We start from the raw sequence: 26637 nt of genomic DNA, 5'->3' as shown, positions 1-26637 counted from the left end.
GATGGAGATGAGGCAACAACATTGATAACCTATGTGAACAAAAATGACAAGTGGATCATAAATAGTGGATAGTCACATCACATGACATGAGACAAAAGTAAGTTTATTACCTTTACTCAATATGATGGAAATAGTGTTAGATTTGGAAATGATGCTCCATGTCAAATCAAAGGAAAAGGTTCTATTAAACTTACAAAGAAAATCTCATGTGATAATGCATATTATGTTGAAGGATTGAACTATAATTTTCTGAGTGTATTACAGTTAGGCAATGTAAGTTGCAAAGCAGAATTTGGAAACAAAACTACCAAAATTTATGACACTGATGGAAATCTGATAGGAAAAGGTGAACAAACTAGGATTAACTTGTTTTATCTAGACATGGAAGATTCAACTTGTCTTGTTGTTACACTTGATGATGTTTGGTTATGGCATAAAATATTGTGTCATGTTAACTTTGGCAATCTGATTAACATCAGCAAAAAGAAGAAAGTTAGAGGTTTGCCTAAGTTGAAGAAGCCTAAAAATACAATGTGCAAACAATGTCAACTAGGAAAGATGACTAAATATAATTTCAAAAATAAAACATACACTTCCAAAGAAGTATTAGAGCTATTCCATATAGACTTATGTGGTCCAATAAAAGTACAAAGCTACCAAGGAGATAGATACATAATGCTATTTATGGATGACTACTCTAGGATGATGACAGCCATTTTCTTGAAGCAAAAATCTGATGTATTTCAAATGTTTAAGAGGTATTTGGCCAGAGTTGAGAAGAAAATAGGAAAGAGTTTGAAGTGCTCAAGATCAGACAAAGGATGAGAGTTCATATCAAAAGAATTTGAGATATTCTACAATGATAAAAGAATCAAGAGACAAACATTAGCACCAAAAACTCCACCTCAAAATGGCATTGTTGAAAGGAGGAAAAGATCAGTGATAGATTGTACCAAGACATTGATGATGGAAAAAAATGTTGTTTTGAAGTACTAGAGAGAAGTTGTAAGCACTACTGTTTACACTTTGAATCGAGTTCAAGTCAAGAAAGGTACAAATGCAACACCTTTTAAACTATGGTATGGTCACTCACCTAATGTAAAACATTTGAAAGTATTTGGTTGTTAATTCTATATTCTTAAAGATACTAGAAATGCAAATTTTGATGCAGAGTGATGAAGGCATATTCTTTGGATACTCTACTAGAAGTAAGGCATATATGTGTTTGAATACTAACACTAACAAGATTGTGGAAAGTGCAAATGTAAATTTTGATGAGCATGCAGAAGTTCAAGTTGATGAATCTAAGAAATCAGAAGAGTACATATTCTTTGTATACTTCTATGAAGGAATGTCTATTGAAGATGAAGTTGTCAATCAAGTTGGGAATCAACAACAAATTTTAGTATCAGCCGAGTCACAACCAGTGAATGTCGAGTTGCATTTAGAAGCCGAATTGTAGAATGAAATCAATGCACATTCTGACTCAGAAGCTAGTGCTCATGAAAGAGATGATGATATACCGTAAATAAATGTGCATAGTGACTCTAAAGCTGAAAAACCAAACATGGAAAGAAGGACAGAACCAAGACTAGCCAAGCATGTGAGAAGACATCACCTTAAAAAATAAATCATTGGTGACAAAGATGCTAGACTGATGACAAGGAATAGACTAAGGAATGAATCGTGTCTGATGAGCAAGATTGAACCCAAAATAGTGAAAGATGCACTACAAGATGATGACTGGTATAAAGCTATGAAAGATGAGATAGATTAGATTGAGAAGAACAAAATCTGGACCCTAGTTCTTAGACTAGCTGATAAGAATGTAATTGATACCAAATGGGTCTTTAGGAAAAAACTTGATGAGAATGGTGAGATAACACGAAATAAGGCTAGATTAGTTTGCAAAGGTTATGCACAAGAAGAATGATTGGATTATGGAGAAATAATTGCTCATGTTGCAAGAATGGAAGAAGTAAGAACACTACTTTCTTATGATGCCTACAAAGGGTTCAATGTCTACCAAATGGATGTAAAGTCTACTTTTATGAATGGTATACTAGAAGAAGAAGTCTACATAGAACAACCAGAGGGATTTATTGATGACAACAACAAGAATATGGTTTGAAAATTGCATAAAATACTCTATGGTTTGATGTAAACACCTAGAGCATGGTATGAGATATTACACAAATATCTTGTGAAGATAGGATTTGAGAGAAAAAATGACAACAAAAACCTAGATATCAAGGTAGAAAAAGGTAAAGACATTTTGATATCTAAAATCTTTTTTGATGATATAATATTTGGAGGAAAAGATGTTCTATGCAAAGATTTTGTTGATCAAATGAAACATGAGTTTGAGATGTCAATATTTGGAGATGTCAAATTCTTTGTTGGATTGCAAGTACATCAATTGAAGCATGGCATATTTTTGCCTCAATCCAAATATATCAAGGAGATACTCAAGACATTTAGATTAGAAGATTCAAAACCAGTTAGTACACCACTGGTAATAGGACATAAGCTATCCAAGAATGATGAATTTGCTAAAGTAAATCAGATACTATATAGATCAATAATTGGAAAGTTGTAGTATGTTGTACATTGTAGACTAAACATTGCATTAGCAGTTGGAATAGTAGCAAATTTTTTGCAAATCCAAGAGAAAATCATCTGATGACAGTAAAGAGAATACTGAGGTATCTAAAAGGAACTAATGACTTTGGTTTGTACTATAAGAAAAGTGAAAATTTTGAGTTGAGAGTCTACACTAATGTAGATTGGGGAGGTAACATTGATGATAGACAAAGCACCAGTGGAGGAGCACTTTTCTTAGGGAAATGATTGGTTACCTAGACCAACAAAAAGTAAAGTTGTACCTCATAGTCCATAGAAGAAGCTAAATATGTTATAGTTGCTATCAACTGCACCAATATTGTAATGATCAAACATTTGTTAGAAGGTATGGAGGAAGAGGTAATTGAACCTATGATACTCTATTGTGATAACACAAGTGCCATCAACATATATAAGAATCCTATGATGCATGCCAAAACTAAGCATATTGCAATTAAGTATCACTATGTAAGAGAATTGGTGCGAAACAAGCAAGTGAGAATGTAATATGTCAGTTCAAAAAAACAAGTTGCTGTCATCTTCACAAAAGCATTACCTAAAGATGCATTTGAATATTTTAGAAGTAATTTACGGGTGATACCCCTAACCAAGGCTACTGAAGTAATAGCAAAGATTGCCCTGCATCAAATGAGTTGATTGTTGAAATATTGTGAATTGATGCAAAGGATACTTACTTTAGGATTTTGTCTAAAGTAATCAAAGTACTAAAGTTCCAAATTACTCACAAGCAAGGTGAAAGAGGGAGAAATTAGAAGTTCCAAAAAATGCTATACTTGCATGATAAGATGTTGAAGTAATGCATCTTTGGCATTGTTGTCAAAGAGGGAGAAAATGTAGAAACTGATCAAATCTCCAAGATCTAATGGACAAAGTCAAAAGTAGTTGATACCAACATGCCAAAACATGATCAAATGGACAGAGGGAGTAATAATGTAAGAGGAATTCAAGACTAGTACATGATCAAAGTGAACAAGTGGTAAACCATAGAAAAGAGGAAAGGATACAATAGCTAAGAGGGAGAAGGAGAAGTAAAATAATCAAGATAAAAATTAGAGAAGGAGATGTGAAAACTGATTTTAACACATTTTTCTTTTTGGCATTTGACTTACTGTTTTCACCTAGTTAGCATTTTGATAACTTAGCTGAATAGTTTGGTCTAATGGTTGATTAGTTTGGTTTTCCATCAATGCCAAAGAGGGATATTGTTGAAAATTTGATTGAAAAAAATCATTGTTGAAGATGAAAGAGGGAGATTGTTGAAAAGGAGGTTAATAAAGAATGTTTTCAATCACTATTTTTCCATTAATGTCAAACTTGCTATTTGTAGGAATGACAATTACTTATAAGATCTAACTATTATCACTTAGTTCATTGATGAAGAGGATTTGATCAACAAGATGTAACAAGAGCACCTAAGGGAAAGGTTGAGTTATGGTTTTGTAATGAAGTGTAAGGATCAGTTGAGACAATGGTTAAATGATGTATCGATAGTATACTTAAAGATACATATGTTGGCCACACTTAGAAACACTGGAAGAATAAGTTGTAACAAAGTTGACTACAAAGCTTGAACTAAGTTCATCAGTGAGTGCCCAACAAGCTAGTTAGGGCTGAGCAAATTTTTAGTTAGAGCCAAGAAAATGCAAAATCTAGTGTGTGCCGAGTAAACTTCAGGTGCCGAGTGAAGTTCAAGTGCTAAGTGATATAGGAGCCAAGAAAACAAAAAACTTAGTGGATGTCGGGTGAATCCACAATAGGTGCCAAGCATCAATAAAACGTAGTTGATGTTGAGTAACACAATATGTGTCGAACACCAAAATTTCAATAGTGTCGAGTTGTTGCATTATTGGAAAAGTCAAAGATTAGCCAAATTTGAGTCGAAAAAGTTGTTACATTGAATTTTGTGAATCAGATGGAGGATAAGGATGATGAGCCGGTGGCACAGGATTCTATGTAAACTATTTTTGAGTGAATTCAAGAGGATTCTTCAAGATGTTTCTAAAAGAAACAAGATGTGGGATAGATTCAATGAATCTTACTTAATCCATTCGAACCAAAATAAAAGGAAGGAAGAATCAAGTGGGTAAAGGAATTCTAGACTTCTATTTAAGGAGTCATAGGCCAAGAAGCAAGAGTTGCCAGTGTGCCAAATTATGAAGTGGTTGAAGTGTGTCAAAGAGAAGACATCAAGGAGAAGGAAGAATAGAGCATAGAGACCATAATTTAATAAGTGGTCAAAGAGAGATGATTGCACTGGTACATTAAGCATGAAGACTCAAGGAGACAAAGCTTTAAGAGGAGGACAAGCTATCAGAACTGAAGGGATTAAAAGCTAGGCAAAGTGTTATGAGCTGAAGAGTGATCTGAAATCTACAAGATAAGTTGTAAAATGTAATCAGCTCAAAACCCCTTATTGTTACTCTCTAGCAATTATATCAGTTAGGGTAAAATCCTATGGATTTAGGTTGGTTTAATAGCGATTTGTAAATCCTTTAACAGGGTGTCATTCCAAGTGAATGTTCTAAAGTCTTCTAAACAGGACCACTTCTAATAGGGTGGATAAATCCTTTAACTAGGTTACATTTAACAATGTGTTGTAGCCTTTAATAGGGTAGGCCTTTCATAGGGCATCACATCAGAAGAGTGAGAATTGAGTAGCATGTTACTAGTGGTTTTTCCCAAATTGGGTTTCCACATATATCACTGTGTTATGTGTTGATTCTTCATGTGCTATGCTTGCATGTTGATTTATAGTAGCTTGTGAAGTATGAAAGTTTAAGCTTGGATGAATGAACAATTTGATGGGCACATTATACTTGATGAAAAGTTTGAATAGGACATTTGGACCCTACATAACTGTTTCACCCCCCCCTCTCAGTTATTCTAAAGAATTTCTAACAAAATATAATTTAAACTTATGGTATTAGAATTTAATCTAAAATATTAATGTGTTTTCAAATAGAGATATATGGAGACTTATTCAAAGAGAAGTTCAACTCTAAATTATAGTAGAGTATAAAATCCGCAACAAGATTGATAAGCTAAGCTTACGCATTTCCATGGCTATTTGAAGCATCTTTCACATTATAAAAAATCGTTAAAGTGATGTAAGTGTTTTGACTACCCTGGTTGAGAGAGGATTTAAGTGTCTTCCACCAAGGCACAATGTCCTCATTAGTGCTATTGGCATCACCTTATCTAGGCATTTGAGACAAAGTAAATCTTGAATAAATATGACAAGATATTCATTTTTATAACAAATGGTTTCAAAATAATTAATCTAGATCAATAACTATAAATTTTGACTTAGAGTGGACAAAAATTAATTACATACCCAAAATAGACTAATCTAATATAAAGATTAGTGTAGACATGCGGAATAAACAAAGAGTAATACCTATAAAGAATATTCTACAACAAAGCCTTGAGCCAAGTTTCCTAATCTTCTTAATTATTTTTTACTCTTATTTATGCATATTTTTTAGGCACTATTTGTCTCAACTCATATATCTAGGCATACATTTTCCATTATAGATTACTTATCATGGTATAATGTAATCACATTATAGAGCTTGCTTGCACTTTGAGTATCACAATCATAGTATAGCACATTTGCATTTTGTTTATATTGATTAAAATCTATTTGTTAGACTTGGAATAGACTTTGATGTTCAATTTTAAGGTCTTAACTTATATATTAGGCTTTTGATTCAATATTGTGCATAGAAATGGTGTTATCACAAGTTTTTCATTTTCCTTAACTGGGCAATATATATTTGCTCACACATTTATTTTAGCCTTTTCAGATATACCAAGTAGGTCATAATAAGAGCATATGGCATCTTCCATGAGCATAACTCTCATCTTTTTTGGTAGTTGAGTTACTTTTCACATTGGTCAATTTCACTTCCCCTCTTTCTAACAAATGTATTTTTCCCTCTAACAAGGTCTTTATTCAGTTTATTGTGAGATCTCATGATAGTACATATTTTTTCTCATTTTTTAAAGATATTTTATGGGCATTAACTCTTTTTAATTTTTCTTTATTCCATATCATGTAGTAGAATAATTTCTTAGACTAGATTTTGAGAAACTTCACTTTATTTTTTAATCTAGCAATCTACTAGAACTTGAGATTAAAAGGAAGAAAAGTGAAAGATAAACACTTACAAATTTAATGAGGTATATAATGCAAAGAAATTCTAACAAACTTCTTTAATTATTATAAAATAGATAAACACATACAAAATTATATTTTAGAAAATTAAAGATATAATACGAAATTTAAGTGATAAGACCCTTTTGGAAAAATAGCCACACTACAAAAGTCAAATTATAATTATATAATCAACAATGATTTAATAGGTACAATATGATCTTATAGCCAATGTTCGTAAAGAGTAATTATAAAATAAAAGAAATTATGGAAATTCCAACATAAAATAACTTCCTCTAAATCATCAAAACTATCAAAATGAATACAGTAAGAAACCACATATTTATAGAGCTTAATACACAGTAGAACGTTCACCTAGTTTTCAAAACCAACTCATACACTAAAAAGGTAAGAGGTATAAAGAAAACTTGAAATCGTCATTTACATTAATTCTTTCCCTTATAAACTTTTGAAAGCACTAACAAATGACTAACCCATCATGGTCATTTTTCCATGTGCAATGCCTACCTCACACCACTTCTCAAAAGTGGACTCCACCATAAATGTCATTATTCAAAAAATAAATTTATGACTCTTATACTAAATTATTTTCATATTAATCTGAAAATTGTTATAGTTCCAACATAGAAACCTAGGTAGTTAGGCTCCACAAGTTTAGGGATCCCAAAGCAGGCGAAAGAAGCAATTAAATAATAAACATAAATTAGGACCTAAGGCTAAGACACTTTAATCCCAAGATTATCTTATTTTTTGAAGACTTGGAAAGATTCATCCTTCCTCACATGCTTGAGATCTAGAGCTCTTAGAAATCAAAACAACATTCAAACTTCTGAGTGTTCATTGACTTTGTTATTAAAAATGTATCAACATTTTATTCCTTCATATCTAGAATGAAGTGAAATTGAACATAATGCACTTTACATCCTAGCATGGAAAGTAAAGTATGTGACTAAATTAACAACACTCTAGATGTCATTAATATGTCCCACATCAAAATTAATATTGAAACAAAATTTATTAAGCTAGATGGCATCCTTAAACAAGAATGAGTAAGATACCTTGTAATTTTGTTCTATATTGGAAAAATAAACTACAACCTTTTTCTTACTCATTCAACTGATAGCACCACTAAACATCATGATAAAATATCTACTATTGAATCTTCTACTATCTTGATATCAATTGTCCAATTTGAATCAACATATCCACAAACTAGAGGAGGTTAAAGAAATAACGAGATAGCTAGAAATCCAGGGGAAGAAATTTAAGAGAGGGAATGTTATAGATCAGGGGGATGCTACTAGGTTGGTCGAAAAAAGGATGAAAAATTTGGAGACTTACAACCATAACATGGCTAACCAAATCATCTCCATTCTGAACTCTCTCAGTGAAAACATTGTTACTCTTGCTAGAAAGCTGAAAGCCAAGGGTCTTCTAGAGGATAATGAGGAAAAGGATAGAGATAAAGACAGGAAGGATGATGAAACCATCACGAACATATCCCATAGCCAGCTAGATAAGAGTTTCCTGAAGAAACAAGAGCAAATAGTTGAGGAGTGTCAGAAAGCCTATGAAGCGACAGAAACAATGCAGGACCTTGAAAGGAAAGTGGAGGAGTAAGGTCTATCTTTTTCTGTCTTTTGGTTTTTTGGTTTCTACAAGTTTATTGCTTGGCTTTTTGTCTATCTTTCAATCTAGCCCCTTGTTTGGTTGTAGTACTATTTTTGGGCTTTTTTTGTTTTATTTATAGCCCTATGATATGTAATAACTTTTGGGTTTTAGGAACCATATAAAACCTATTTTTCTTATCAAAAACATATCCACAAATGAAAATTGGATGTCTTGGTTTAATAGGATAACCATGAAAATAAAAATAATACTCAAAGTACCCCTTAAATACTTGAATGCTCTCTTAATCATGTCCTAATGCACTCTACTAGGATTATTTATAAACCAAAGAAGGACACTTTTGGCAAGACACACTATATAAGTTCTTATTCATTGTACTCATCTACATAGAATTATACGATCAAAGAAAAATTTTGATTGAAGATTTACTCTAGTCTAACAAGTTGAGAATATAGCATATTGAAGCGTTTAATATTTTGGTTATTTCTCATTTTTAGGTTAATATTTTGTATTTCATATGTAAAGCAAGAAAGATGGATGAATAAACTACCTTATTCTAGAGGTTTAATTTCCAATGATAATTCTAGTGTGCAATTTAGTGTATCAAATTTTGGTTTGATGGTGTAGAAATACTAGCTTTTGTAGTTGATCCTTATGTAGATTTGATGGAGCAATTTTGGTGATTGTATTTTTAATCTATGAAATTTGGTTGATTTTTACTAAAACGTAATCAATTATTTTGGTCTATATTAGTATTAATATTTGAATTTTATCGACAACTTGTAAACATTTGAATATTGTTCTAAGTGTTCTTGAGATACCATGAATTCAATCTAGTTTCTTATTGCACATATAGAAGATCCACCTATATCTAATGCATGCTAAGTGTTCCATTCATTCTCATGAGAGATGGGTTCCATGAACCACTACTCATGAAATATGGCTCAATGAGTTTGACTCAAAAATCACATGGTTAAATCCTGATAGCAATATTACAATTTGACTTGCTATGGAAAATATCTCCTACTTATCAACATTTATGTATTTGATCATTTTGGGTACATATAATTTGTGTACATTAATTGTGTCTAGTTTCACATAAGGAAGATAAATATTTATGATCTAAATCAAAGCATGACAATGTAACTGAGCAATGAGTAATGAAGTGTATGAAATATATGTGATGCACTTTGTTGGAAGAGGTTTTTTTTAATTTGGGTATTCTTTTACTCATCTTAAACACTAATATGAATTTCCAATAGATTAATAAGTTGTAAGCCTCTTCCATTTTGGGCAGTGAGCTCAAGGTAGTCTTCCCTAATGCATGTGCATTCCTCATTGTAAATTTTTTGTATCCTAATTTTGTGGTTTCATCCACACCATAGTTTTTCCCATAATTAGGTTTTCCCTTACAAACCAAAATTATGGTTTTTTTATTTTTAAAGTTATGTAATTGCATCTTTCTTTTGGTTATATTTGTTAATTGGTTGAAAGAATAGATTGATAAAGTTAAAGTTTGCAAAAAAATGATTTATGCCCATCTCAATGTTCCTTAATTCCAACAATTGATATTAGATCCTAATTCCTTGGAGGAAGATTAACATCTTGAGGAATATATGGAAGGAAAACTGTATGGTATTCAAGAAAATATCCTAGTCATACTTGATTATCTTGATCAGTCCAAATCAAGTCCTAGAATTGTAAGAGAATCTGAAGGAATTACAAAACTTCATTTAGACATTGAAATTTACACTAAAAAATCCATGGAAAAGAGAAAGGGATTGTAGTAATAGTAAAATAAGAAAGGAAGTATAGATGATGGTTGTTTAAGGAAAGCCTTGAAGGAGAAAATATAAGAATGTGAGAAATATGTTAAAGGTTTAATGCATTCCTAAAACATGAGATGGGAACAATGTTGATGAGGCTAAATAAGGAAAGGAAGGAGAATGATATAATCTTAGTTGGTCCTCAAGGAAAATATTTGATGAATATCACATACTGAAATTGTCCAAATGCAACATGACTTGCAAGAATACAAGCATAATGAGGAACAATTTGAAAAAATAGATTGACACAGTTGGGAACTTGTTAGCCCAAAATGACGATATAATTGAGAATTCTATGAATGTATGTGAAAGAGTCATATCAATTATTACATTGGCATTTATATCAAAGTCATAGTTAGCTAGATATTATTCTAATTCAAGAGAATGTCATATCATTTAACTAATGGAGAGGATTTGAAGAAAGTGTGGTATTCAATGGGAGCTTAAATGAGTTGGACAATAATCTTTTAATATTTATTTGATTTTTTTACAATCATGAAATTTTGTAATGTACTGATGATTTTTTTTTATTCATTGAGTTGTACAAGCTATAGTGAGTGACAAGGTGAAAGAAGGAGTACAATATTGCCTGAGCTACTACAGTGTTAACCAATTAATTCATATATCAACTAAGTGTTGTATTGCTTGAGTGAAATTTAATGTTCACCGAGTATAAGCTAGAAGAAAAATTTAAGAAAGAGAGAATCAAAAGTTGGATTATGGCTAAAATAGAGAATGTTTGAGAAGTTAAAAGGCATAAGTCAAAGTTTGTTACAAGATTTATGACTGGAAAAGTATAATAAGGATTTGATAATGGAGATTTAAACAAGATAAGGATGATCACAAAGTTCAATGAAAGTTTTATTTTTCTAAGTGACTAGTACATTACAATGAATATGAGATCTATGGATGTGCTTAAGAGTCAAAACCTAGAAGAATCTAGAAGCAAAGAGTTCACTATTTAAGGAGAAGTTGGAATAAGTTTTTGGTTGTTGATTGTTACAAACCAATATTGTTAAGTAAAGACAAAGGAAAGGAGCAAGGTGAACCAAGTAGGGAAGAAGGAAGATCAAGGGGTAAAAGTACAAAGTTGTGTCACCTTTCATGTTGACTTATCAGAATGACTGAATTTGAGTATTTCTATCTAAAACTCAATTTTTTTCAAACATATCATCTTGATAAATTTATTCTAGCTAAGTTCACACTTTTCCAATTGGAAATGTCTATTAAATGCATGTTTTATACTAGCTGGTATCCAATTACTAAAGAAATAAAATTATTTCAGAAAAATAATGTTTCAATAACTCTTACTATTTTTATAAAAATAAAAATTAATAACATATAAACACCATTTTATAGAGCTCAAAGTCAAGAATATTCAAATATAGAGCTCATAGTATTTTAATTAGATATAGTATATTGTAATTAAAAAATTATACAAGTATGTATTTTAACACTCAAGCAGATGTTGATTTTGAGAAGAATAAAAATATTAAATTAGATTTAAAAAATTTAAAATTATATGACATTCTAGAGGAGAGAGTCCTCTTTCAAAATCTATAAGTTTTCATTTGTTTGAAATAGATTTATACTGAAAAATGTGGTGGGAGATGAAAATTATCGATTTGAATAAGTTGAAATTTGAATAGTTATAAAAGAGAAAATATAAGTCCAAAGCCAATTTTTAGTTTTTATAATATGAGATCAAAGGGAAATAAGTTTATTTCCATGTAGTTTTGTGGTGGGAACTAGACCCCTAATTTCTAGCATTTTTCAGCAACTAAAAAGTTATCTTTAAAAAATAGAAAAATATATCATTTCTTATTCCAAAAAATTATTAAAAATTATAATCCTAAACTTCATCCATTTCTACATATTTCACTAGTTTACTTCATTTTCAAATTCTAAATAATAATACCAGTTTTATTTCATTGAAGGTGAACAATTATACTTTTGTTAGCATTTTTCTTTGTAAAAGGGTGACACAAGTTTGTCCTTTTACCCTAAGAAGAGTTTGAGAAAAGAGAGTGTGTGAAGAAGTGAATTAGCCAAATAGAGATCAAGAAGAGAATAGAGAAGAATAAAACATAGTAGAACAAAGATTTGAACAAGCAAGGTAGTGCTAAATCTTATAAATCATTTAACTATTACTTTCTTACCATTGTAGCAAAAAAATATTGTATCTAAGTGGACCTAAAAAGTCTATGAAATCCTATATGATAACATCGAATGATGATATTTATAAGTCCTTTAGAGTAGGCCACTCTTTTGACCAAATTAAGGAGTGATAAGGTCTAGATTATATTTATGTTAAAATCCTCTAACTAAGTCACACTAAAAATATGCATGTAAACCTTTAACAAGGTTGACTCCTAGTAGAGATCATTTTAAAAGAGTGAAATTATTTAAGTTGTTGGTCCCATGTGGATTTTCCTTTTATAGGGTTTCCACATTAAAATCATGGTGTCAATTGTGTAAATGTTTTAGATTGCAAGTTGATTTTCATGGTGTTAACTTACAACTGCAACTCAGTAATAGTTAACTAAATGATAGATAATAGTAAATTAAAAGCTAATTTATATTTTTTATTCTTGTTAATAACAAGAACAATGAGATAATAGTTTGAATTAAATTGAGTACAATATTGAATTGTGAAGTTGAATGATATCATCGAGTTATTTCTACAAGAAGAATTTCATGATTATCTTAGTTAAGCTTTAAGTGCCACTTAAAACATAGAAAAGGGAAGATAACAAGAAATGTTTTTGATTTGGAAAAGTTGAAAGCTCCATAACTAGTTAGTAAATAATCCTAAGTTAGGAAATCAAAAGCATGAACCCAAAAGGTCTTCTATCAGGCAACCTAATGCTCAAAGGTATCTACAATTCAATAGAAATTGATTTGTGTTCAATAAATTTGGTCATTAATATATTCAATGTAGAAATAGAATGAATGGTTAATCTTTTTTCCAAGTAGTGTTTTGAATGCAATAAGTATGGTCATAAATAAAATTAATTTAGAAATGTGATGAACAACTCTTTCAATAGATGTAATTTTAGATGTTTTTAATGGTATATTCAGACACATTTCTAATCAATGAAGATCAAAATGAAATCAAGTGAATTAAAATTATGGGAAAATATGCATTATTTGCTACAATTGAATAAAAATGAATGACATTGCAAGATTCCATAGAAGCAAGAATGTACATAGAAAGCTTTTGACAAACAAGACCAAAAATGTGAGAAAGATGAAAAGGGAAAAGAGAATGTAGATGTGGATGAGGTTTAGAAGAAAATGAAGAGGAGTGAAATAGTCCTAGAAGGAGGGTTCCCAAGGAGAAATATTGACTATGTAGAAAGAGTAAACAATATTAAAACAACATAAGGAAATTAAGAGTAATCCAGAACTAGGTCCTTAAATTATATTGTTAAAGTGTGTACAATTGACTATAAACCCACTAATTTGTAGATTAAACACACAAGCTTAATTATAAAACATGTCAAAAATATGGAAAGAAATATTCACACCTATATGCCTTAGATTCAACCTTCTTATCTTATTCCCTTGAATTCCCCCTTCATGATTAATTTTTATATTAAATTAAACACCCTATGGTCAAGATTAGAAGATTCATGCTGACCCAAATGAACTTAGTTACTAAAATATTGGTCAAATGTGATACAAAAACCACATTGGATTTAACATGATAAATACTTTTCTGAAATCATAGAATAACATGCGTAACTAAATGAAATTTGGAAAAGGGACCAAGAACATAAAACAATGCACTAGTTTGATCCATACTTCATAGAACTACTTTGAAACATTTTAGTGAATCTAAGTAGTTGTTATAATTAGAAATTTTCTTAAATAAATGGTGACTATGGAAGAAACAACTTTCCATAAACAAATATAATCTATTAAAAATTATAGAATAAGATTCAAGAACATGTACATAAGAAAACTCTATCTCTGTAACAAAATAAAACAACCAAAAATTTAAAATCCAAAAATTTTCATTGATGCAAGATTGCTAAGAACTAGTTGATGCTCCCCCATCATAGAGTGATAATGATGTAGAAAATGTGTCTATGTGTTAGTATGGTGTTGGATATATCTTTAGGAATAAATTTAAGGCCATTGGCTAAGGAGCAGTTTTCAAGAAAAAGTTAGAACCCTATAATAGTAATTAGTGCATAAATCTGGCAAGTTGACAGATGTTTTATTGGACTATAATACTTTATTGGAAGAATTTATGAAGAAAATTAAATAATGTTGAATATATATACAAGAAATATTTTTTTAAAGATGTCTATGAAATTAATCTTCAAGAAGGTTTATGGAAAGCACATTTATTATGTATCAAAATTTAGGTGTGTGAAGTAGAGAAGGCAACTTTGCATTCTTATTTGTCAATTTTTATTCTAAGAGAGTGAAAGAAAGAGATCTACAAGAGGATTACTAAGTGATCAAAGGAAGGAAGGTGAGTCTCATGGAAACCCTAACTTAGTAAAAGGGTATTTTTCCATGGAGCTTGTGAAATTAAAAATTTTAAACTAGATACTCCTATGGTTGTTGATATCATTGAAATACCTCACCCTAAATTCAAAAGGCACCCCTTCAAACATGTAGAAGGAGATCCACTAGGTTTTTTTTTCAAGTGGTCCATATGGTGTTTTTCATGTTAAGGATATTAGGGCATACATTTATGCAAATATTGAGGAGTTAGGGACTTCATAGATTTTGATTATATACTTAGACAAGCTATTAGATGATTAAACACTTAGAAGGAATTTAAGGTGTTGAAATAAAATAAATTTTATTTACATCATAAAGATCTCATTGTTTGATAAAAATGAATAGGTCTAGTATATTCTAGTTATAATTCATGTTCAATTAATGTGGTTAAGAAAACCATTCAATATTACCATAGATGTATTAGATTTGTAATCAATTTTTGCACATCCAATGGTTTGTCTATACTGAAGTCTATGAAGAATCAACTGTTAAAAATGTAATTGGATCTAAGTTTAATAAAATAAAATATAAAAAATAATAATTTAATTAATCTTGATATGAAGTTATCTTTAGTTTTTTTATTGCAAGATCTATAACTCTATCTTTGAGAATTCAGTCTCTGGTACAAACATATATGTATCTTATCAGATGGTAGAAAAAATACAAAATATGATCTATGTAAGTCACTCTCAAGACAATTAATAGAGATTCAAACCAAGATAGAGAAGGATAAGAATAAATATTTCAATTATGACACCTTGATATTGTATTTACTCTACTATTTCATTAATGAGGTTATAGGATTTGGAAAAGTTCATCGAAAAACAATAAACTAGTAGCTATACAAGTTAAAGATTTCTTATACTATAGTAGGTGATAAGACATGGATAACTATTTTGTGGGGTTTCTTTGAGAATTTTCAAAATGAGAATTAGGCTAGGGTAAGGACCCCTAAATCAATTTTTTTGAAAAATACCTAGGATGATATGGATCATTCCTATTAGGTATGAAGTTGATGCAAAATACATTGCAGGCATGCTTTGTTTGAGTAGACTCATTGATACCATAGAGAAAATATTTGGAAATTTTAAAGAGAAATACTTAAAGGTGTATACAGAATTGAGTAGGCTGGAAAGAGAGAGAGAAAGATCAAAAGAGAAGTTGATCAATTGGAAGAGAGCATGGGAATTGTGGTACAAGATTTTAGGAAAGAAAGAAAGAGAATAATCTAAGATGCAAATAAAAAGACAATCAAAGTTGAAGTGGTTAGTTAGGATACATATTCCTTGAGAGATAGAAAAATAAGAAGCTCTGCATCCACAAGTGATGCTCCTAAGATAGTAAGAACTAAGAAACCAAAATTAGGATCATCAAGAAAACAAAGAAAGAGGAATAACTTTAGGGGCACAAGAAAGTGAAATTAAATTAAGGTTGATGAAGATATTAAGTCTAAAGATGAAGTGAAAAAAATAATGACTAAGGGTGCTAAATTTTTAAGAGTGTCTAAGGATAAGAAATCCAAAGAAGAAAATGTAAGTTAGAAAATGAAGTTTTATTTAAACAATCTTGGTATGTTAGTTAATGTTATTGAGAAAGCCATAACTGTGCATGGTGGTTTGAAACCACTTTCTAAATTCTTTGATAAGTTTGATAATGCTATTAAATATCTCAAAAATGAATCTTGTTGAAATCAACTTCAATATTCTAAAGGTTTATATGACCTTCTAGAAATGACAATAATAAGTGCTAAGTCCAATGATGAAATATCAAAAGAGAAATTTTTGATTAGTTTATGAACTGTTACATCAATACAAGAAATACATCAATATTAAAAATTTCTAAGAAATGTTTTAAAAGGAAAGAAGAATAAATAGGCTAATTATTGTGTGATAGATGTAAATGTACAAGAGATAGATACTATTTTGAAGTAAATCTTGAAAGACAACCAATATCATGTTGGCATAGAAAAATCTTGAGGTAATGTGTTGGTATCTCTAATCTCTATTGTCTATTAGTGTCTATTAGTGTCAATCACTTAGTCATTTACAAGGCAAAGTTAGATGGTCATCACTACGATCGAGCTACTCTATGTAGGCCAAGTCATTTACACAAGCTAGTATGTACCGAGAAATTGTATAGAAGTTGAGTAAAGTATTGCATATAGACTAGGCTCATTTAGCAACTGAGAAAAATTCCAATTATATTAGTACTAAGTAATATAGTATGTGTCAAACATAGTATATGTCAAGAATTAGGAAGTTAGTAAAGGTTGAGCAACGACAATGTCGAGCACCAATAATAGTAGAGGTCAAGCAATGTAGAGTTTATATTAAAGTCAAGAATGGAACATAGTTTACAAGGAAGAGTCAGATGGCCATCACTACAACCGATCTACTCTACATAGGTCAAGTCATGTACATAAGCTAGTAGGTACTGAGAAATTGTATAGAAGCTGAGTAGAGTATGGTATATAGACTGAGCTCATTTAGCAATCGAGCAACTTATAAGAGACCAAGTATAATTCCAAGTATATTAGTACCGAGTGATATAGTATGTGCCAAGAATAGTATATGCCAAGAATTAGGAAGTTAATAAAGGTTGAGAATCAACAATGTCAGACATTAGTAATAGTAGAGGCCGAGAAATACCGAGTTTATATAGAAGTCAAGAATGGAATAGATTTTTAGGAAAAATGATTACTAGGCCAACTTGGAAGGTTTATTTAATTTTTGAAGAGGTTTTTATAGAAAATTTAATAATTTTTGGAGGTTGTTACAAGACATTCACATGGCCTGGATCATATATCCCCATGTGTATCTTCAATGATCAGGATGAAGAGGAAAAACATGGAAACATCTAGAAGAATCTTCATGGAATCTTTATAAAGTGATGATCTTAACCTAGATCGAAAGGATGTGAGAGCTGAGAAAGTGGTCATATGTGTGCATGTGAAGAAGAGAAGGAGATCAGAAGTCATTTGAGGTTTTTGTTATCATCTAACAGAAAAAGTAACTTATTCATAAGAAGTGAAAGTGAAAGGTAAAGAAAAGAGTATCAAATTATAGAAGAGGATCAATTAGTAAAAGACTCAAAATCAGCTTATAGAGCAAACTGAGTTAGGTATCAAGTCAATTTTAACAGACTTGAGTTAGGGTAAATCTCTTAATAGAGTGGTCTTAATAGATCTTTTGAATCTCCTAACAAATTCCTTTCTTAGCTAGAAGTGTCAAATCCTCTAAGAAAGTGGAACCTAATAATTTCTTAAGTCTTTAACAGCAAAAACTCCTTGAAAAGTAGATCATATATTATGGTTAAACATTGTAACCTTAACTGGTTATCTTTATTATTGTTATAGTGAAGATTTATGGGTAACATCCCTACCCCAATTTTATGTTCACCTTGTAGGGTTTCTAGGTAACAAATATTGTGTTATGTGTTATTACTTTCATGCATGTGATTGAATTTATTTACATGTCCTAATAAGTTTACATGCATAATTTTTTATTGGATATGGATGAAATTTTGAAAAGGTATAAATTGTTATAGATCCTAATTCACCCCACATATTAGTATCTAGTTTTTTCCTCCATAAATCAACAATTGGTATTAGAGCATCCGGTTCTCTGGAGAATTCTTAAAGGCTTAGAGATTAGGTCTTGGAAGATGAAGCCTTTTAAATTTAATAAGACTATTGATAATCACATAATCAACATCCAACTCACACTACAAAAGTTAGAATAGGTAGGACAAGATCTAAAGGATTCCCTAAAAAGGAGAAAGGAAATTGCCAAATAGATAAAGAAATTTTCTTAAGAAGAAGTTGAAACTAAAGGATTATTTGACCTAATCAATCCTTATGACAAAACATTTTTTGAAGTACTAGAAAAGAACAAACTCCTCAATGAATAGAGAACATAAAATACAATCAGTAAGACTATATGAAGTGACTGAACAAAGAAAGAAAGATAAAGAAGTTAGAAAAATGGTAGAAGATGATAAGAGGGTAATGGCAACCAAACTAGAAGAAAGGTTATTAGATGTGCAAAATCTCACAAATAAAAAAATGAATCTAATGACTCAACTAATCACTAAAAATCAAATACTACATCACAAAGATATGGATATTGCCAAGCTAAAACCTCATCACAAGATATTGAAAAATGAACTAAAGAATGAGAAGGAATCTATGGAGCAATTCATCAAACCAAAGAAATCAATAAAATATTTTGAAGAACTTATGAAGTCATCATTCCAATGGGTCAGGACATTCATGCACTCAGAAAGAAGAATCATCTAGGAATGGAGAAATGAAAAATACAAAACCAAAAGATAAGCCAACTTGGTATCACTGTGGAAAAATTGGTCATACTACAAATATCTATCAAAGAAAACATGGTATGAAAAACTCTAAACCTAAGTTTATTGGTTACTATTTTTATTGTAAGAAACAAGGACATCAAATACATGAGTGTAGGTCAAGATTGTGGAGTACGCCTACTCCACCTAGATTTGAAGGGTACTACTATAACTATTAGAAATATGGACATAGAGCATTTGAATGCAGATTAGAGACAAAACTCTACTGGCCAAATCAGAGAAAGAAGAATTATGCACCTAATAATGCATGTTCCAAACATCACAAATTTGGACATCAAAGCAAGAATTGTAGAACTCAAGTGCATTCACACAATCAAACAAAGGATAAAAGGAAAAGGCAAAATAGATATTGAGAAAGTGAGGAATGAAATTAACCATAAATGTAAAAAGAAACCAAAAGATAGAATAGTGGAGTTAATGGAGTTGAGGTCACCCAATCTAATGGAGAAGGTGATCATATCATCTCTAACTAAGAAAAAGAGGTATGTATGGAACCAAATACCTAAACTATACATCATACATCATTTCCTTACATAAATGTGTGCCAAAAGTTCATATCTGCATATATAAGATACAAAAGAACAAATTTTGTAAAAGGTTGCTGACTATCACTATTTTGTTTGTGTTGACCAAGTGTTGCAACATAGACCAAGCATTATAATATGGAAGAGATTGAGTTATTATGTTAGCTAGCTTCCACTCAACAAAGTACACAAGAATTTATGGAAATCCTAATTGATCGAAAGGAAATGTATATAAAAAAAATTGAATACATTATTTCCATATCTTGCATACAATTATTTGAAAAGCTTAGAGTGATTGAACGATCAAGTGATAAGGTGAAGTCAAGCAACTATCAAAGATCTCAAGAAGTGAATTGATCAAAAGAGTTGAGTGGGAGCATGATTGAGTGTCAAGCATCTGAAGAAGGAAATACATCAAACCCTATTTATGATCATGGCAGCTTCATCGACTACTAGAATAAGCCAAAAGGTTAGTAAAATTAAATTTGTGAAGAATGACGCATATCCTCTACTCAAATTTTGTGCTATTCAAGAAATTTCTATTAAAGGAGACTCAATGGGTGTGTTATCATCGATACTACCTATAGTCATCATGACTCACAATGTCAAAAGTTTTTACATGTGTAAAGTCAAAGAAGTTAGAGACAGTGAAATTAGAGAAACTTATGAGAACTTGTGTGATGAAGGAACCTTGAAGGACGAGTTCAAAATTTTCAAAAGGAAAGGGTTAACTCAAGCCTTAAAATTTCCAAGAAATTTTAGAGTAGAATGGATCAAAGTCATCTTAAGTAGAATTCATGATATGAAGTACTGGCTACAAGATGGACTAGTGGAAATCATGAAGATGATGATGCATAGGGTTATTGTCTATCCAACCCTAGATATAAATAAAACTATGCTTGAGCCAAGGATAATTTGAGGCTAATACAAGATTCGAGTGGAATAGACATGGTTTGTCCATCTCAAGAATTTTTGATCCACTTATAGAATTTTTAGTAAGATTTATTGCTCACAAATTCTATCAATGTAGAAGATTAAATAGTGTGTTGAGTATGGTTGTGAACCAAGCATGAAACATTATGATGAAAGATCATAAGTATGATCTTGCTAGGCTACAAATGACATAGGTGGCAGAAAATCTATCATCAATAAGAAAGGAAATGAATTCAATACGTAAGTTTGGTTCCCTAATTGTTTGCACATTCTTTTATATTCAGAAGTATTTTCTTGGAATAGAAAATATTGTATGGGAATAAGACTAACCAATAACAAAAAAAACTAATGTGTTTACTTCTCAATTTGGAGACAATTTTGATAATGCAATGAATACATATTTTGATGAATTCAAGTTGAGAATGAAAGGAAGAATGATAATTCTAGAGGAATTGGTCACTAAATATTATAGTGACATTTGTTTTCTTGTTTATATAGACCACATTTGTGCAAGCAGTTTAGCCAAGGACTGGGAAACTACTATTACTGAGGAATCTATAAAGTTGAAAGTAGTAGAGGTTACTGAGTCCAGTGAACCTCAAACCAAGAGAAGTAGATTAGTCAAATGACCACCTATTAGATAGATCAAAACTAATGAAGAGGCATGTGACAGCATAAGAAAATCTATAGTTTTAACTAGATTCAAACATGTGATATATGATACATTAGAAAATGATGATAAAAACAAAGTGGAGGAAGCTATGGTAGAAATGATTGCAAATAAAAGGCTAACTCCTAGTGCAATAAAGGACAAGATACCCAAGGATATATTTGATAGATTAGAAATGAAATGATAGAAGACCGAAGTAACAAAAAATCAAATAAGAAATGACACACTAGCCAGAGTTATGATTGATCTATCTCAAGAACAAAAGCATTTAATTTATGAAACAACATAGGAGTAGATTTGTTCCTAAATATAGAATGGTCTTGATTTTACAAAATAAAGAGGAAGTTGTATGACAATAGAGTGAATTGTTCTAGAAAATAATTTTTGGGCTTACAACAAAGGAAGTAGGAACTATGAATATTGATGATGAACATAGTAGTGGAGAAAGCTCAAGTGTGTCGAGTCCACAAGACAACATGTCTCCTATACATGCCAACACCCCTGAAAACTCTAGAAGCTAAGTAGTCAAGGCTCACAAATGAAGAAGAAGATGGTGAGGATAAAGAAGTTGATAAAAATGATAATATTATTTGAGCACCTCAAATTTAGGTAAACATAGAATCAAATAAAGTTGAGCCAAGTATTATGTTGTTGTCTCAAGCATAGATGCACAAGTAAAACCAAGTTGTGATACCCCTTCACCAACACATAATGTATTATCAAGCATCAAAAATCCTTCATTAAAAAGGAAGTGAAGAGAAATAAAGGGCATGTCATTAGATATTGAAGTTAGTCTGGATGAACATATTGGGATGCCATAATTTGACCTAGCAAATCTCACCTTGCAGAAAAACTTTTTTCTATAAGAAATTTTGAAAAAGAAAAAGAGACAAGAAGAGCTCAAGAAAGAGTTAAAGAAGAAATAAAGATTCCAAGGTGTGAAACATATTTTTTCTAAACCTTTTTACATATAGGATGTAGATGAAGAGACATCTATTATGGATCAAATTGTTTAAATCATTGATCAAGTTAGTACATAAAATTTTGAATCTAATGATAGTTGATGGATTGGTCAGCATGAAGAGTTGAGACCAAGGTTATGGATAGATTTTTAATAACTATAGCAAAGTAGAAGGTGCTACTGTACAAGAAAAATAATAGGTAATGATGGATATTGCAAACAGGGTACAACACATATACACAATTTTTTTAGATGTGTCAAGATTTACAAATGATATTAAAGCATGAGTAAATAAGACTTGGGCTCAAATGAAAGCATCCAACAATGTTATCTTAGAGTCAGTAGGATCTAGCATAGGTCACTTCAATGTTCTACTAAATGCTCAAGGTATAATGGTTGAGCTTCAAGGAGCTAACAGCACCATGAGATCCAAGCTGATATTAATTCAGGCAATGTTGATACCTCATTTGGAGGTAATGCAGAAAGAATTGAAAATAGCCTAGGATCTTATTACAGAAGATGATAAAATATTAGTGGTTGAGAGTTTGATTTATTTATTTGCAAGATTACAAGTACATAATAAAAATTTGAAGGCACCAAGGACCACATGGAATCATGCATTGGCCATGATTAATAGAGTTCACAAGGAATTCATTGAAACATATGAATTACTGCAACTCTTTCAACCCTAGCAGCAATGGCATCAAGTGTCCAAAAACAAGGGGTAAATGTATACAAGGGAGAAGAGTATATAGAAGAAGAATCATGTAAAAGTAATGAATAAAGGCTATAATGAATTTTTGTATTAATTTTTCACAAGTTGTAAGACTTAGGGGGAGAGCTCATTTTGGGTAGCTCATTCAATTTTGTATTCATATGACAAAGTGTTTTTTCTACTAATGTCAAAGGGACATATTTTTGGTATCTCTAATCTCTATTGTCTAATAGTGTCAATCATATAGTCATTTACAAGGCAGATTCAAATAGTCATCACTACGACTGAGCTATTCTATGTTTGTCAAGTCATGTACATAAGCTAGTATGTACTAAGCAATTGTACATAAGCTGAGTAAAGTATGGTACATGGACCAAGTTCATTTAGAAACTAATCATGTTGTTAGTGACCGAGTATAATTCCAAGTATATTAGTACTGAGTGATATAGTATGTGTCGCCACAGTATATGTCGAGCATCAAGAAGTTAGCAAAGGTTGAGCAACACAAAAGTCAAGAACTAGTAACAATAGAGTCCAGGCAATGGAGAATTTATATAAAAGTTAGGAATGGAACAATGTTTTAGGAAAAATGATTACCAAGCTGACTTGGAATGTATATTTAAGTTTTGAAGAGGTTTTTATAGAATGTTTAACACTTATTAAGGTTGTTACAGAATATTCACATTGCATGGATCACATATCCACATGTGCATGTTTAATGATCAAGATAAAGAGCTAAAACATGGAAACATCTAAAAGACTCTTCATGGAATCTTTATAAAGCAATGATCTTAACCTATATCAAAAGGATGTACATGCTAAGAAAGGGGTCATATGTGTGCATGTGAAGAGTAGAGAAGGAGATAAGAAATCATTCTAGGTTTCTATTATAATCTAATAGAACAAGTGACTTATTCATAAGAAGTGAAAGTGGAAGGGAAAGAAAAGAATTTCATATTAGAGGAGAGGATCAATTAGTAAGGAGAAGACTCAAAATCATTGTGTAGAGGAAATTGAGAGTTGGGTACTGAGTCAACTTTAACAAGTTTGAATCAAGGTAAATCTCTTCATAGAGTGGTCTTAACATATATTTTTAAATCTCCTAACAAAGTCCTTAGTTGTAAGTGTCAAATCTTCCATCCAGGTGAAACATAATAGTTTCTTAAGTCATTAATAGGAAAAACTCCTTACAGAGTAGATCATTTATTATGGTCAAAAATTGCAACCTTAACTGGTAAAATTTATTACTACAGTAGTGAAGATATGTGGGTGTCATCCCCACCCCAGTTTTACCTTCACCTTGGAGGATTTCAAGGTAGAAAATATTTTGTTATGTATTATTAATTCCATGCATGTGATTGAATTGATTTACATTTTATAGCAAGTTTACATGCATAATTTATTGGATATGGATGAATTTGTGAAAATGCATAAATTGTTATGGATCCTGATTCATCTCCCCTCTCAGTATCTAGTTGATTCCTCCATAAATCAACATAATGATGATACATATATTCCAGAAGTTGAAGTAGTTAAAGTCAATTTTCTACTTCTCTAGAAGGTTAAACCCTAGGAGAGATGAATTTAAAGGAAAATAAAAAGAATAGAAGGTGACTCCATAGAAAGATTTTGGGATAAAACTTGAGGCAAGATCTATATAAAAAGGGAAGTGAAGGAGTTTCTAGAGAAGGATGGCCTAGAATTGGATGATCTTGAAATTCTTTACGGGCCTATCATTTTAGCTTCTCTTTCTCTAATTTAAAAACTAAAACTTGTCCCATTTTTACAAGACAAGGAAAGGGATGAGATTATTAGAGTGCACATGTAAAAAAGTGAGTTTATTGGCCTTATATCCAACATTGTGGAAAAGATAATGCCTATATCTATCGTGGACACATCTGATTCCCATTTGGATAGTTAAAGAGCCTTATGATTTTTTAAGTACTCACTTTGAATCCTTAGAAAAGTCATCTAAAAAATGTATATAATGAATTTGATTCTAACAAGTTTACTAAGTTCAAGGAAATTATTACTAATGATAGGATACAATTACATAGTAGTGTAAAGAGTACTAAAAATACCTTACCAAAAGGTGGTAGTATATACTAGTAGTTTTTATCATTTCTTAAACTTGTTGAGGATTTTGAGAAGTGTTACTCTCAAATTGGTTTTGACAAGGCAGTGACAAAACACTTAGTCATTAGTCAGCAATATTATAGTGCAAGTTGAGTGATCAAAGAAAGCCAAGAAATCAATGTGAGTCGAGTGATCAAAGCATGTCAAGCATAAGTTGCCACATAATAATGCCTATTGAGCAATATAAATAGACAGTGTCAAGCACTAGTATGTGTCGAGAAAATTGTGAGTGTCAAGTCACTCAAGAGTCGAGTAAACAGAGCATGCCAAGTCATTCACAAATTGAGTTACATCATTGAAGATACAGCGAATGTCGAGCATCAAAGACTTCAATTGTTGATTGAACAGTTTTGGACATAGTTGTTTGTAATGGCACAAAATTGTGGAAAAGATAATGCCTATATTTGTCAAGGACACATCTAATTCCCCATTTGGATAGTTAAAGAGACTTATAATTTTTTAAGTACTCACTTTGAATCCTTAGAAAAGTCATCTGACAAATGTATATAATGAATTTGATTCTAACAAGTTTACTAAGTTGAAGGAAATGATTACTAATGATAGGATACAATTAGATAGTTGTGTAAAGAGTACTAAAAATACCTTACCAAAAGGTGGTAGTGTATACTAGTAGTTTTTATCATTTCTTAAACTTGTTGAGGATTTTAAGAAGTGTTACTCTCAAATTGGTTTTGACAAGGTAGTGGCAAAACACTTAGTCATTAGTTAGCAATATTATAATGCAAGTTGAGTGATCAAAGCAAGCCAAGCAATCAGTGCGAGTCAAGTGATCAAAGCATGTTGAGCATAAGTTGCCACATAATAATGCATGTTGAGCAATATAAATAGATAGTGTCAAGCACCAGTATGTGTCAAGAAAATTGTGAGTGCCAAGTCACTCAGGAGCCAAGTAAACAGAGCATGTTGAGTCATTCACAAATTAAGTTACAACATTGAGGATACAGTGAATGTTGAGCATTAAAGACTTTAATTGTTGATTGAACAATTTTGGACATAGTTGTCTGTAATGGCACAAAAATTCTATGTAAACTATTTTTGGGCCAACTAAAAATTATTTTACAATTCTAGAAGATGTATACAGGTGTATATTATGAATAACTATGTAGTTCATGCAACCAATCAAATTTAGGGATGTTCTAAGCAGAAAAATTGATCAACCACATCAGTTGATTCTAACCTAACCCTAGCCAAGTTGTGTTTACTTAAGGATACAAACTCTAACTAGTTTGTAATGCATGAAGGAAGAGAAGGAGATGCAAGAGAGACGAATGCTAAGTGTAGAGAGCATTCATGATGGCTATGAAGGTTGTCATAACATTATGAATTGTAGAATCAGTTAGAGGAGAACAAAGGAAAGTAGAGAGAGGATGGAAGAGATGCATTTGATCAGGAGGATCAAGTAGACATCCTTATATCCAATATTGTGGAAAAGGTAATGCCTATATTTGTCAAGGACACATCCAATTTCCCATTTGCATAGTTAAAGAGCCTTATGATTTTTTAA

At 31.1% G+C, this 26637-nt stretch overlaps 1 long non-coding RNA gene across 1 annotated transcript in view; it reads right to left on the bottom strand.

The window, feature by feature from the left end:
* Positions 1–5619: 5619 nt before the first annotated feature.
* The window catches only part of LOC149534539 (uncharacterized), a 140482-nt gene continuing 119464 nt past the window's right edge, over positions 5620–26637 (bottom strand). The window contains exon 3 of the long non-coding RNA XR_016357204.1: positions 5620–5841. This is a non-coding gene — a long non-coding RNA (uncharacterized LOC149534539). The remainder of the gene's footprint in view (positions 5842–26637) is intronic.

This window comes from Cupressus sempervirens, chromosome 10, assembly GCF_028749045.1.
Source record: "Cupressus sempervirens isolate cs-2001-9-10 chromosome 10, ASM2874904v1, whole genome shotgun sequence".
In the NCBI taxonomy this organism is placed as follows: Eukaryota; Viridiplantae; Streptophyta; class Pinopsida; order Cupressales; family Cupressaceae; genus Cupressus; species Cupressus sempervirens.
The sequence above is the reverse complement of the archived record's forward strand: the minus strand, read 5'-3'. Positions and strand labels throughout refer to the sequence as shown.